The sequence below is a fragment of the Phascolarctos cinereus genome, unplaced genomic scaffold (assembly GCF_003287225.1).
Source record: "Phascolarctos cinereus isolate Bilbo 61053 unplaced genomic scaffold, phaCin_HiC Scaffold_1;HRSCAF=81, whole genome shotgun sequence".
NCBI classification, from domain to species: Eukaryota; Metazoa; Chordata; class Mammalia; order Diprotodontia; family Phascolarctidae; genus Phascolarctos; species Phascolarctos cinereus.
In genome coordinates this window covers 114641030-114655900 of record NW_027555514.1, presented here as the reverse complement: position 1 = coordinate 114655900, position 14871 = coordinate 114641030, and the positions used below count along the sequence as shown (strand labels likewise).

Sequence of the window (14871 nt, the reverse complement as noted above, 5' to 3'; positions counted from 1 at the left end):
AGCTTGTATCCAATCTTAAATTTTTCTTCGAGGCTTTGCTTGTCAGTGTTTTCTAGTCATTGTCTTCTGTGTTTGTGTTTTGAATTTCCCTGCTGCCATAGTACCGTATTCTTTATGGTCAGGTTCTTTTTTTGTTTACTTATTCTTTCATCCTACTTTTTGACTTTGGACTTCATGGGCTCTACTAACTTCTGGGGGAAATGTCTGGCCCAAGCTTTTGATTTTTTACATCCTTCTGCTTCTTTCATAGCTCAGTATCTGGGGGACCTACAAGTTTTCAGTGCTCTCAAAGTGGGGTGATCCAGGGAGAGATGTGTTGACTGTACTTTTGGTCTCACCTCTGCATGTTTCTGACCCCAGTATTGGGTCTGTTGACTTGTGTGTAGATGAGTTTCAGTAGACTGATGCTGGATTCAGTTACTGTTAGGTCACTGGGAGGTATTGCAGTTTCAGAGTGACTTTACTGGTGACTCTTCCTTGGTCTGGGACATACTTGCCCTGGTTATTCCGTCATAGGTTTATATGTGGCTAAAGGCTAGAACTGGGCTGAGAGTCATGCAACTCCATTTTTGGAAAAGAACTTGTGTGCTCAGTACTCATCTAGGGCCCACCCTCAGTTGCAGCTGCTTCTCTCAGCCCTGGATCTGTGACTCAGAACTGGGTATTGGGTGACAGAGCTGCAAGATGGCACCTGTTCCTGCATCCTGTCCTGGTGCTTCCTGCGCTGGCCCTCTGTCTTGTCCTACTTTCCATTCCTGGGTGCTAGAATGCTTTCCACTGCTACTGCGATGTGCCCCTGCACCTGGCCAACACCCTTGCCTAGTATCTACAGACCTCTGTCTGTTTCTTTAAGCAGCCTTGTACTTAAAAAAAAAATGACTTACTCTGACTTTTTCTTGGCTTTCCTAATTAGAATTTGATTTCCTAGGTTGTTGTGGAGAAAGTGTGCTGGGGAGCTAGGCAAAATGCTTCTTCTCACTCCACCATCTTGACACCAACCCCATTACATCTGTATAGTAATGGTAATGGTATAGTAAAAGCTTCTGCATGCCCTTTATGTGAAGGAGAATGAAATTTAGAGCAAATCTTGTTTGGTTTCAATACACGGTACACATTTAACACACTGAAAGAAAAAAGTTAGTTGTGGGTCAATTACTGCAGGTTTGAAGCAAGCCTCTGTAACAATGGTGTGGTCTCAAATTATGGAGAAAATATCCTCTTCAACTTGGCAAATTACCAGAGATAGCACTGGTTAAATACATGGAAAAGGGGGTTGAGGGAGGCTTTGGGACAAACTTGCAGCTCTGCATTCCAAAGCTTTTGAGCTGAAATTAGATCTTACTTTGTACTAAATGTGGGATAGGACCATGTCTTCACATTTGATATGCAAAACTTCATTGGAATGTGTTATTGTGAGTGAAAGTCTCTTGTGCTGTGTAACTGACAGCTTTCAAACCTTTTCCTCGATGGTGACTCAAAAGTCCTCAGAGGGACTGCCAGACATATGGTTTTAACTATCTTATAACCTTTTAAATCTCAAGCAATACCCTACACTTGTTATTTCCAATGAAAGTCTTAAACTACTGAAACAAATATAAGGACTTTTTATGTTTTTAAAAGAATGGCATTCCACCCTCTTAATAAAAAAGTTGGAATTGGCCAAGTATGACAAATCACCAGCCGTCTGGGTTCCTTTCCTGGAGCAGCATAACCTTTACTGCTGCACTGTCCAGTTGAAGCTTTCATTACCAAAAGGCATTGAAGTGCCTCGTGCATGAAACTATACTCTAGGCTGTCAAAAAGGAATTCAGCAAACAAGTGCTCATTCTAAGACAGACAATATGGACAAATATTATGCTTACTTAAATAGAAACCATAATATTTTAATTACCTACGTGTCACTGGTGAGTACATTTTAAGAGGGTAGATTAGAAGAGATATATATTTAGGCATATAGAGAAGAAGGCATTTATTTACATAAATAAGTATATGCCAAATAGATACCAGGTACATTTGGGGAGGAGGGCACTAGCAACTGGGGAGATCAGGAAAGGTCTCGTGTAGAAAGTGGAGCTTGAACAGTTTTGAAGGAAACAAGTGCTTTTCAAAGACAGAGGTGAGATAGGACTTCATTCTACACATGGGGGGACAGCCACTGCAAAGGCATGGAGTGAGAAGATGGAGTGTCAGGTATACGATAGGATAGCAAGGAGGCATGTCCAGCTGGACCACAGAGTCTGGGAGAGGTGTACTGCATAACAAGGTTGCAAAGACAGTTTGGAGCAGGTTTTGAAGGGTTTTAGAAGCTAAACTGAGGAGCTTATATTTGATCCAGGAGGCAATAGAAAACCCACTGGAGTTAACTAAGCAAGGGAGTAATGGAATCTTTTTTTAAATTAATTAATATATTTCGATTTATCAGCAATCACTTCCATAAGCTTTTGAGTTTTAAATTTTCCTCCCCAAGGCGATGCACAATCTGATATAGGCTCTACATATACATTCCTATTAAACCTATTTTCACATTAGTGCTGTTGTAAGGAAGAATTAGAACCAATAGGAGGAACCACAAGGAAGAGAAAACAAAACAGAAGAAAAAAATAGCAAATAGTATGCTTCAATCTGCATTCAAACTCCATAGTTCTTTCTTTGGATGTGGATAGCATTTTCCATCATGAGACCTTTGGAGATGTCTTAGATCCTTTCATTGCTGAGAAGGGCTAAGTTTGTCAACGTTATTCATTATACAATGTGGCGTTTACTGTGTACAGCATTCTCCTGGTCCTGCTCACTTCAGTCAGCATCAGTCCATGCAAATCTTTCCAGGTTTTTCTGAAGTCTGCCTGCTTATCATTTCTTATAGTACAATAGTATTCCATTACATTCATATACCACAGCTTGTTCAGCCATCCCCCAACTGATGGGCATCCTCTCAATTTCCAGTTCCTTGCCACCACAAGAAGAGCTGTTGTAAATATTTTTGTACATGTGGGTCCTTTTCCCATTTGTATGATCTCTTTGGGATACAGCCCTAGAATTGGTATTGCTGGGTCAAAGGGTATGCACATTTTTATAGCCCTTTGGGCATAGTTCCAAATTGCTCTCCAAAATGACTGATCTTTTCACAGGGAGTAATGTAATCTTTGGAAAAATCACCCTTGCCAGCTGTGTGGAGGATGGATTGGGGAGGAAAGGGGAAGACCTATGGTAGGGATGCTAATTAGGAGACTGTTATAATAGTCCAGATGGGAGATGATAAAGGTCAAAACGAGGGTAGTAGCTGTGGAAGTAGAGGAAAGGGGTCAGATGAGATGTGGAGGTAGAATTTATCAGATTTGGCGACTTGATTGGGTATGTGGAATTGGGGAAAGTGGGGAGTCACTGTGGCCCTGAAGTTGCAAACCTGGGTGACTGAAAGGAGAAGAATGTGTTGGGGGAAAGGTAATGAGTTCAGTTTTAGACATGTTGAGCTTGATCTGCCGGAGGAGACATGGAGTTTGAGTTATCCAGTAGATACTTCAGTTGCAGATGTACGAACACAGGTTGGGAGAGACCAGGGCTGGACGTGTAGGTTTGGAAGTCACCTGCATAAAGGTGATAATTAAGCCCTTGAGAGCCAATGAGGTACCTAGGAAGGGAGTATAGAGAGGGATTAGAAAAAAGCCCAGTGCAGAGCTTGGGGGGCCCCCACTGTTTGGAGGCATGATATGGGTAATGAAGTAGCAAGGAAGGCTGAGAAAAGTGATCAGATACGTAGCAGTGTAATTACTAGGTCTGAGGAGTGGGAGACAGAGTCAGGGTTGCATTGGCTGCCAAGAATTTCACACATAGAATGTAAGCGCAATGATCCTTGAGGAGATAGATGATGGTTCTGTTTTTCTCTTTTTATCCTGGAGCAGAGGGCCTGAGACATAGTAGGCACTCAGTAAAAGTTTGTTGGGTTGAAATGCATTGAACTTGGCTGTGAAGGAAAGGTAAAAGATGGAATAGTAGCTTAAGAGTGTAAGGGGTTCAGTGTTAATACCTTGAGGATAGTGTAAACAGGATGTAGCTCTATCCTAAAGGGAAGAAGCCAGTGAAAATGAAGTTGATGGGTAGTAATTTCAAAAGGTAAGAGAGAAAGTGATTACATTATAGGTAAGAAAGACTGACCTTATTGAGAAGGAAGATCATCTTCCTTTAGGTAAAAGGGGGGGAAATGGAGACAGAAGTTCAGTGAAAGGATATAGAAACGTTTTTCTCACTGCCAAGATTTTGAGATAGTCATCTATCTATCCATGCAAATTGAGTGAAATAGTGGCATAGGTAATGTTCGATAGACTATAACAAAAATGTGTGTGTGTTTGCGCATGCTTGGGACAGGTAGCTAACTCTATTTTAGGCTTGGGCCAAGTTCAGACCCCTTTGCCTGTTTGCTGTCTGAATGATTCATACCTTCAGTAGGACCCATGAAGGTGAATGTCCCTTGAAAGCCTTTTCTTGGCATCTGAGCTTGAGGATAGTGAGGAACCTAAAAGCTCCCAAGCTGTGGGCTACATGCAGAATAAAAATAAAGAGATGGGGGCAGAAAATTTGAAACTCAAAATCTTGTGGAAGTGAATGTTGAAAACTAAAAATAAATAAATTAAGGGGGAAAAAAGAGATGGGAGTAAAAGCTCAAAAGTACAAGATTTGATAATTCATTGAGGGATAAGATAAATTCCTCCTAGCATGTCTTGAGTTGCCATTTAATCTTGATTGGGTTACAACAGCTACAGTTTTGGGAAATCTTTCACTTAAAATTTTCTGTAGCTTCTACGTTACCTTGACTTTTGATATTCCTCTCTCCCCCAGCACAAATGCATCTGGTGTTTTGTTCTCTGCCCAGTCTAAGACAAAGTGGAACATTTTTTTGAAACTTGCTATCTGATGCTTTGGGATGGGATCGTTGAACCTAAATTTCAGAATGTCCTGTCTGATCTCTCCTTTAATCTGGGGTGCCTGAGGCAGGATAGAGTGGTATAATAGGCCCTATAAACCTGTTCTAGCCCCTTAAAATGCCAATTAGAGAAAATCTTCATGCATAAGCTTTAACTTTGCTGTTCCTGTTGATTGTGTCCCCAGTGTATTAAATGCAAACCCATCTTAACAAGTTCCTTGAGTAGCCTGTGCCTCTGAAACTCTCTGGGACCAGTAATTAATCAGTCTGGTAATGAGAAGTACCATATAGAATCCTGGGAAAGAGCCATTTAACTCTTTCACCCCTTGGCAGTCTGCTTTCCTTCACTTTCATTGATTATTAAGGGAGTCTGGAACTACCTGTATAAAAGTGGGTCAAAGCCAAGGAATTTATAGGAATAGTGTGGTGTAAGTTTGCCCTTATGAATGTAAATATTACTTTTATATCTTTATGAACTCATGTCTAAAAAAAGTTCTTGCCGTGACACTGTCAAATGATTCAGCCTCAGAAACTAATAAGATTTTATCTGTGGAAATGACATTAGAGAAGTATTCCTCTGTGCTTTGCTGCTGTACCCTAAGGATCATGGGACCTTTCCATCTGACCTGCAACTGAAACCTTCCATATGTGTTATCTCCCCGCTTAGAATGTGAGCTCCTGGAGGGCAAGGCCTGCCTTTTCTGTTTGTATTGTCAAAATTTGGCACACAGGGCTTGGCACATAATAAGCACTTAATAAATAATTATTCTTTCCATTTTTTTCAGGCAGTCAATAAACATTTATTAAGGGCCTGCTATGAGCCAGGCACTGTGCTGAGCACTTTATAAATATCTCATTTGACTCTTATAACAGCCCTACTATGTGGGTTACTTATAACAGCCCTACTATGTTATTATCACCACTTTACAGTTGAGGAAACTGAGACACAGAGAAGTTAAGTGATTTGCCCATGGTCATGAAGCTAGTAAATAACTGTGGCCAGATTTGAACTCAGGTCTTTCTGACACAAGGCCCAGCATCCTGTCCTCTGTGCCACCAGCTGCCTAAGAGGCAAAAGACAATTTCTGTCCTCAAGGAACTTACGATCTAATGAGGGAGACAAGCAAGCAAATATGGACAAATGAGCAATGTGCAGGAAAAATGGGAAATAATTTAAAAAGGGACTGCACCAAAATTAAGAGAGGTTAAGAAAAACTTCTGTAGAAGACAGGATTTTAGCTAAGACTTGAAGGAAGCTAGGATAGCCAGTAGGCGGTATTAAAGAGGGAGAGCATTCCAGACATGAGGGACAGCCAGAAAAAAGTGCCCAGAGCTGAGAGAGGTAGTGTCTTGTTTGAGATAGTATCGGGACTTAAGTTGCTGGTTGTTGACCTTGTTCTCAAAGAGGACCAAAGAGACATAACTGTGATAGAGTCAAGTCGGAATGCTCTACCACAGGGCAGGCAACTAGTAGTCCACGTGAACGTTTGGGGTGGATTCTCTAAATCGGCACATCTCTCGTTTCTTTTGAGCTACTTCAGTTCTGCTTTGCTCATAGAGCACAGCTCCTTCTCTGTTGAGGGCACGCCATGCTGAGTGGTCCCATGACACACCACCACCATTCTTAAGAGAGCCTTTGAGAGTGTCCTTGTATCATTTTTTCTGACCACCATGTGAGTGCTTGCCCTGTGTGAGTTCTCCAGAAAATAATCTTTTTGGCAAGTGTACATTTGGCATTTGAACAATGTGGCCAGCCTATCAGAGCTGTGCTCTCTGCAGTAGAGTTTGAGTGCTTGGCAGTTTAGTTCGAGAAAAGACCTCAGTATCTGGTCTCTTATCCTGCCAGGTGATCTTCAGACTCTTCCTAAGACAATTTACATAAAAGCAGTGCAGTTTCCTGGGATGGTGCTGGTATACTGTCCAGGTTTCACACGCATACAACAATGAGGTCAGCACAATGGCTCTCTAGACCTTCAGTTTGGTAGTTAGTCTAATATCTCTTCTTTCCCATACTTTCCTTTGGAGCCTCCCGAACATTGAGCTAGCTCTGGCAATGCGTGGGTCACCCTCATTATCAATGTGTACCTCCCTGTAAGTAAGAACATTTTATCTTATTTTATTTTATTTTATTTATTTTTATTTTTTTGGCTAGGCAGTGGGGTTAAGTGACTTGCCCAGGGTCACACAGCTATTAAGTGTTATATGTCTGAGGCCGGATTTGAACTCAGGTCCTCCTGAATCCAGGGCCGGTGCTGTATTCACTGGGCCACCTAGCTGCCCCAAAGTAAGAACATTTGAAAGGGGTGTGGGTGTGGGTGTGTGGGTGGTGGGGTGGTTAGTTATAAAGGGCTTGAAGGCAATACAGAGGACTTAGTATTTGATCCTGGTGGCAATAGGGAGCCATTGGAGTTTGAGTAAGAGGTGACATGATTGGACCATTCCTTCCTTCCTTCCTTCATTCGTGGTACCCTTACCAAATGAAGTTTTGCAATAAAAAACACTTTTTAAATTCTCTTAGTAAACAGGGCAATTTCTTGAAATTTGTTGTTGACTTGCAGAAAAATTAGGGTTAAATATTGCTCTTTTCCTGACTTGTTGTGGGACCTCAATTAAGTACTTTTATTTGCCTTTCCATTTTTTCAGTCATTTCAGTTGATGTTAATCTTGCACTTTTCCCCCCAAGCATTTCATACATGGATTTCTAAAGCTAGAAGGAACTTTGAGAGACCTTCTAATCCATCTCCTTCTTCCAGTTATTACCCCTTAAATCAATATTACCCAAACTTTGTTAGTCATTGACAAGCTTGTGAACTTTCTAGGATACACAGGTAGGAGAGTGGTCTAGCTCAAGCCTCCTTGGGGTTTAGTCATTTTATCTTTAAAACACAGAAATGAAATCTTGTTTGCCTGAATGTAAGGAACCCAGACCAGTTTATCTCTAGATTTTCTGTCCATTAAATCTAGAGCAGAAAGTGAAAGACCATTTGTAGAAGTGATTTATTGGTTGTAAATTGGGCTAGATTATCTCTAAAGTCCTTTCCATCTCTAAGATCCTGTTTTTCTTTAGTTTTAATTCTCTTGCCTCTAGTAAAGTGTTGTACTTCTCTCTTGCCTGAGAATGTTTAAACACATTTACAAATGAACGTTCATGAACTTAACATCGGCCATTTCACTACCTTGTAAAACAATGGCAAGGAAAATATGATGGCAGCCTCATTCACGCCTCTGCCCCTTAAATCTTCAACCTCTTTCTCTCTATTTGTTCCTTTTCTTTTGCCTTCAAACAAGTCCAAGTCTCCGCCATCCTTAAAAGGACCTTCACTAGACCTTACCATCCCCTCAAGCTGTCATCCTAAGCCTCTCCTCCTTCTCTAGCCAAACTTCTTTAAAAAAAAAACAAACAAACAGTCTATATTTGCACTCTCTTCTCAGTCTCCTCAGCCTGTTGCATTTTGGCTCTCAATCTTATCATTCAAATGAAACTGCTCTTTCCAGAGTTACCAGTGATCTAATTACCAAACCTGATGATCTTTTCTCAGTCCTCATCCTTCTCAACATGTTGGCTGTATTTGACACTTTGGCCATTTTTTCCTCTTGAATACTCTCTCCTCTCTGGATTTAGGGACGCTATTCTCTCCCGGTTTACCTTGTACCTGACCATTCTTTCTCTGTCTCCTTTGCTGGGTCAGCATCCATATCATACCCTCTAACTGTAAGTGTTCCCCAACAATCTAGCCTGGGCCCCCTTCTCTCTTTACATTTCTTCTCTTGGTAATCTTATCAGCTCCCATGGGTTTAAGTATCATTTCTATATAAATAGCTCCTAGATCTAAATATCTATCCCAGTCTTTCCCCAGAGCATCAGTCCCATATCACCAATTTCCTATTAGACATTTCTAACTGAATATACCAGAGATACCTCAAATTTCATTCATTATCTTTTCCCCAAAACCTTTTCCTCTTCCAGACTCCTCTATTTCTATTAAATATACCACCATCCTTCTAGTCTTTTGGGTCATAGCCTTAGCATTATCCTGGACTCATTCTATATATTCAGTCAGTTACCAAATCTTATAGTTTCTGCCTTCACAGCGTCTGTCCCCTTCTGTCCACTTGCATGGCTACCACCTTAGTGAAGATCTTATTCACTCTTACCTGGATTTTTGTAAGTCTCCTGATTGATCTCTGCCTCAGGTCTCTCATTCCTCTAATCCATCCTACATACTGCTGCCAAAATCCTTGTCCTAAAACACAGTTGTTTTTCTTATTCCCCTGCTCCCAAATCGATTGGCGATTTCCCTTTTGCAGATGTAACCCTTTTTTTCTTGACTGCTAGTACCCTAATGCAGGCTCTCATCTTCTCATGCCTGGGCTTTTGTAATAGCCTGATTGTTGGTCTGCCTGCTGCAATTCTTTTCCTATTATACTCCATCCACCTTTCAGCTGCCAAAGTGATTTTCCTAAGGCACAAGTCCAACCATGGCTTGTGTGCGCGCTCTCTCTCTCTCTCTCTCTCTCTCTCAAAATAAAATCCAGTAGCTCCCTTTTGCTTCTAGGAACATATATAAAAACCTCTGTTTGGCTTTTAAAACCCTTCATAACATTCCCTCCCCCCAACCCTCACCTTTGTAGTCTTCTTACACCTTACTCACACCCCTTTCTCACCATGTACTCTTCAGCACATTGATACAGGCCTCCTGTTGTTCCTCAAACAGGACCCTCCATCTCTCAGCTCTGGGCCTTTTCACTGGATGTCCCCCTTGCCTGGAATGTTCTCCCTCCTTATCTCTACCTCTTGGCTTCCTGGGCTTCCTTCAAGCTGCAACTAAAGTCCCACTTTCTTCAGGAAGCCTTTGCCAATCCCTCCAATTCTAATCTCTGTTGATTATTTAACTTGGATTAGTTGTTTTCCCCATTAGATTGTGAACTCCTGAGAGGCAGGGTCTGTCTTTTGCCTGTCATTTTATGCCGGTGACTAACATATGACCAACAGCATGACACTTGCCAACAAGGCTTAGCCACTGACTAGCTGCAGTGATTTCCTATTGGTTTTAAGATGAAATACAAACTCTTTTGTTTAAATTCTAAATCCCTTCACAGGCCTTCCCCTAACCTATCTTTCCAGCATTGGATATCACTTCCCCTCCCCACTCTCTTTGATCCAGCCAGACCCCTTCTCTCTTTTCTTCGCTTCCCATCCTTCATCACTGATGAAGTGCCATTTCAACAGCTACCTCAAGTATCTGGAATGCTCTCCCCCACTCACCTCCATCTCACAGAGTTCTTCTCTTCTTTTAAGGTCAAGCTCATTCTCCATCTGCATGAAGCCATTCCTGATCCCCCAGATGCTAGTGTTCTCCCTTTCGAATGAAGTGCTTTGTATTTAACAATGTTGAATATATTTGTATTTATGCTGATTGTACTTATATACGGGTTTCTCGTCTTCCCCATCAAAATGTAAGCTTGTTGTGATTATGGGTTATTTGATTCTTTGTTCTTTTCTTCCCATTGCCCAATGGGAATGCCTGATGCAGAGTCAACACTTAATCCTTGTACATCCACGGATTGATAATTGTCCTGGCCCAAATGACTTGCATTCTAGAGTCTGAAAGAACTCATCCTCCATGATATTTGAATACTTGTGGAGAAAAGAAGCGTCACGAGACATTTCTTGATTTCCAAAAGCGAAAGGAGGTAGGGTAGATTCATTGGACTGTAGGCTGGTCGTTTTGATTCTTGGGAAAATTTAAGAACAGATTATTGCACATGTGTTTGTAAGCATTTAGAAAAGGAAGTAGTGATATCTAGCTGCCAGCCTGGGCTCATTAAGTACAAGTCATGCCAGATTATTCATTTTCTCTTTGACAGGAATAGTAGACTAGTTCTTCCAGGAAGCACTCTAAATACAATATGCCTGGATTTTTCGGTAAGCTATTGGATGAAGGCTCTTACAGTTGGTAAAGTGGAAGGATATGGGCTAGATGGATTCAGAAGAGGATGAACAAGTGGCCCTACAAAAGTTACACTGGTGTGTTAAAGTACTCTGAGTCTGGCCTGCTGTGTTCATCATCTTTAGCAACCTTCATGGGATTTTAGATCCAGAGCTAGAAGTGACTTCAGGGCCATCGAGTCCAATCTCTTCATTTTACAGATGAGAAAAATGAGGCCAGGGAACTCAGATCCTTTGTTTCCCCTGTGCCTCACAGTGATGGAATGGAGGTAGAGATGGAATGCTTATCGACTGATTTATTAAGGACACGAATCTGGTGGAGAACTACTGTGTTGTTTTAAAAAATAAGGATCCAAAAATATATAAAAAAGCTAGAAAGGTGAGTCAAGCCTAGTATGAAATTTAATAGGGGTTTATGTAAAGGTCTGCTCTGTAGTTAAAACAAACAAACAAACAAACCCCAACCCTGTAAGTACACGAGTGAAGAACACTGGACCGGGGAATATGGAGTACCACAAAGACTGGAGGTTTGCTGACTAGCAAGCCAACAGTACTGCTGAAATACAAACAGTAAAATCAAACAAGCAGAGCCAGTCTTATGCAAGGAAGAAGATAGCCTGTCTGTGCTCTAACACAGTCAGACCACTTCTACTGGATGATGTTCATTTCTAGGTGCCACATTTTAGGATAAATGTTGACAAACTGTACCGTGCCCCTCCTGTACTTGTCCTCCATTCTCTTTGTGATTGCTGATCTCCTCACTCCTCCGTGTTTCCTGAGGCCACTGCCCCTGCTCTGTCATCACTTTCCTCCCTCAAACCAATAGTTAGCCATTTCAACACCATGGTATCCTCTGCTTTGGATTCCCTTACCCCCTTGTCCTATCACTATTCTTCTACTGCCAGTTCTCAGCCACGAATTACTCTCATCATCTGCTTCCTTTACTCCTGCTCATGAGCCACCAAAAGATGAGGGAAGAGGTATCACCCCCCCAGGCTGACTGGGCATATCACAAATTTGTATTCTCTAATCTCTGCTTGCCCCAGACAGTAGAGCTAGTGTCAAAGTCAGGATTAAAACCAAGGCCCTCTGACTCTACATCCACGATTTCTTATTCCTGGGCCATGTTGCCTCCTCACAAAGTCCAAGGCCAGCTATAGCCTGGCATAAATCTAAGACAGCTAAGTCAGAAGATTTGAGATTTGGATCTCTGTATAACCTTCACCAAATCACTTTACCTCTCAAGACCTCAGCATTCTCACTTGTACAGTGAAGGAGTTAGAAACCCAAAGGTCCCTTCTAACACTGAATCTGAGACCCTCTCTTCCTGTATCATGAGCTCTAATCCTAGTTTTCTGACTGACTTGCTCTTTGGGCTTTTTCCTTTAGATGACTCAATTTTTTTTGTGTAGGAAAAGTGGCATTGTTTACCTCCATCACCTCTCTTCAGTGAGAAAAGGAACTCTCACTTTATTTGGGAAAATAGAAATAACATATCTAAAACAGAAAAGAGTACACAATAGTCGGTGATGAAATGCTCACTTGTGAGGTCACAGACTAGGTACTCTAAGAGATTAGACAGGTGAGACATGAGATGGGGCTGGAATAGTCAGGAAAGGTTTTGTGTACTTCAGCTGATCCTTAAAGGAGCATTAGGATTTTAGATGTGAAGAGGGATGGGCATTCCAAATAAGTGACATAACATTGAAAAGGGCATGGAAGGAGGAATGACCAGGGCACGTTCATGTGACCAAGCTGACCAGAGCAGAGGGTGTGTAATGGGAAATGTTGGAAACAAGTTTGGATAGTTAAATCCAGGTCAGATCATGCAAGGCCTTCAGAGCAGATGGAAAAACTGGAGGTGACCGTAGGTTCTAAGAGCCAGACCAGCCACATACAAACTCTAGCAAGCCCCATCAAACTGAAGATGCTTCTGATTCCAGCCCTGCAGTAGACTGAAAAGGGCATGACTCTACTCACAATCTCTGTGAATGTCTAAAGGAAAATTTGCTTACCTGGTTTCCATCCCTCCTCTAATAAAAGGGAGACTCCTTGAGGCACTTTCTATTTGTCTCCCCAGCACCTCAATACGTAGCATGTAGTAGTTGCTTGATAAATGCTTGTTGATTGATGGATTGATTGGTATGCCTGTCATCCAAGAACTATCCTAGCTAAATTGAAAAATTAGAGTTTAGATATTAATTATTAGATATTAATAACCTATTTGATATTAATAGCCATGTGGACAAGTCATTTAACCCCTGCATTTCTTTATCTGTAAGATAGGTTTAATGACTTGCGGGATTGTTGTAAATATTAAATGAGATAATATATTTAAAGCACTTTGTAAACTTTAAAGTTTGGTTCTAAGATAAAATACAAACTGCTTTGTTTAAATGTTAAATCCCTTTACAACTCTTCCCTTAACCTATCTTTCCAGACTCACTGGACATTACTTCCCCTGCCCCCCCTGCACTCTTTGATCCAGCCAAACCCACCTTCCCTCTTTTCCTTACTTTCTACCCTTCATCTCTGATGAAGTGCCATTTTAGTTACATAACTATAAGCTTTTATAATTATAATTATTATTATTACCATCTCTAGAACAGGAGTTCCTAACCTGTGGTATGAAAAGCATGCCAGGGAGGGCAGGGTGTGAGGAATGTTTGGTAAAAAACTATGTTATTCTATTAAAGTTAATCCCTTTTATTTTCCTGTGTGCCATGGATATGGCATCCATATAAACTCTAGAATTGATTGCCTTCCATATTGAGTAGGGATTATAGGAAGATTTACTGAAAGCTAAGAGGTAGAAGGGCTTGTCCTAGAAGCCAATAAGATAAAATGGCACCAAGGAGTCAGGAAGTACTAAATACAAGTACTAAATTTCTAGTCTTAGAAATTAACTTGAGTATAAATATACTGTTGTTTAGTCATTCATTTGTGTCCTTCTCTTCTTGACCCAGTGGGTCATACACACCAGTACTATCTTTGGGGTTTTCTTGGCAAAGATGCTGGAGTGGTTTGCCATTTCCTTCTCCAGTGAATTAACACAGAGATTAAGTGACTTGCCCAGGGTCACACAGCTTCTGAGTTTCTGAGGCCAGGTTTGAACTCAGGTCTTCCTTGCTCCAGGCTCAGTTCTCTATCTGCTGAGCCATCTAGCTGCCCCTGAATATATACTATACTGAATCATTATACTCCAGAAGTAAGTTCTCACTGGGGCTTTAATCTTCAGTTGAATATTTTGGAGATATTCAGCCTTTTATTTTAGTTTGTCAAGATTTCCTTAGGTGTTCTTGAGTAATGAAACCACAGTAATAAAGAACTTTTCTTTAGGAACTTAGAAGAGAGTTCTCTGGATTTACGTCTGTGGAAAAAAAACATTTCTCTTTTTTCTTTTGAAAGATGTGAGGTTAGCCCACTTTATACAGGCAGGGTTAAGCCTTTTGTCTTTCTCTGAATTTGAACTAGGAAAGGACATTCTCCAGAGAATCCAGAGTGGAAGAAAGGCGTGACTTTGAGATGTTCTTTCTTAAAATAGGCAGAGAAGTGACCTCATGGGCCAGTTGATAGCTTGGATTTGCAAATGGATCTAGTCTTGCTAGCCTGCTGCTTGACGCCACAGAGCCAAATATATACAACGAGTGTGTTGTGTCCTATTCTGGAGGCAGGATATGTCCTGTAGAGGTGGGGTCTTATTGACAGAGGCAAAGAGGCAATGCTTGGCACAGGAGCTAGGAAGAAAAGGGAGGCCTTCACTGCCAGCTGGAGTCCCTTGTTGTGGCTATAATCAGTGTTGGACAAGTACTTCTGTTTTAGACGAGATGAGTATGGGCAGTGATGCATCCTATCCGGTTACTGATACTTGAGTATTTCCATCTCCACTTTACAAATGAACCTCTGTCCTTAGGCCTAACACATTGTAAAATGCTTCCTCTTGTTTCATTGCTTCTGTTGGCTCTCAACTGCAAGGGCATTTCCTTTGGCTGCCCTCAGTGTG

General features: G+C 41.4%; 1 protein-coding gene across 2 annotated transcripts in view; it reads left to right on the top strand.

The window, feature by feature from the left end:
* Positions 1-14871, top strand: part of NRF1 (nuclear respiratory factor 1) — a 143907-nt gene that overhangs the window by 77196 nt on the left and 51840 nt on the right. The gene's annotated exons all lie outside the window — the stretch shown is intronic.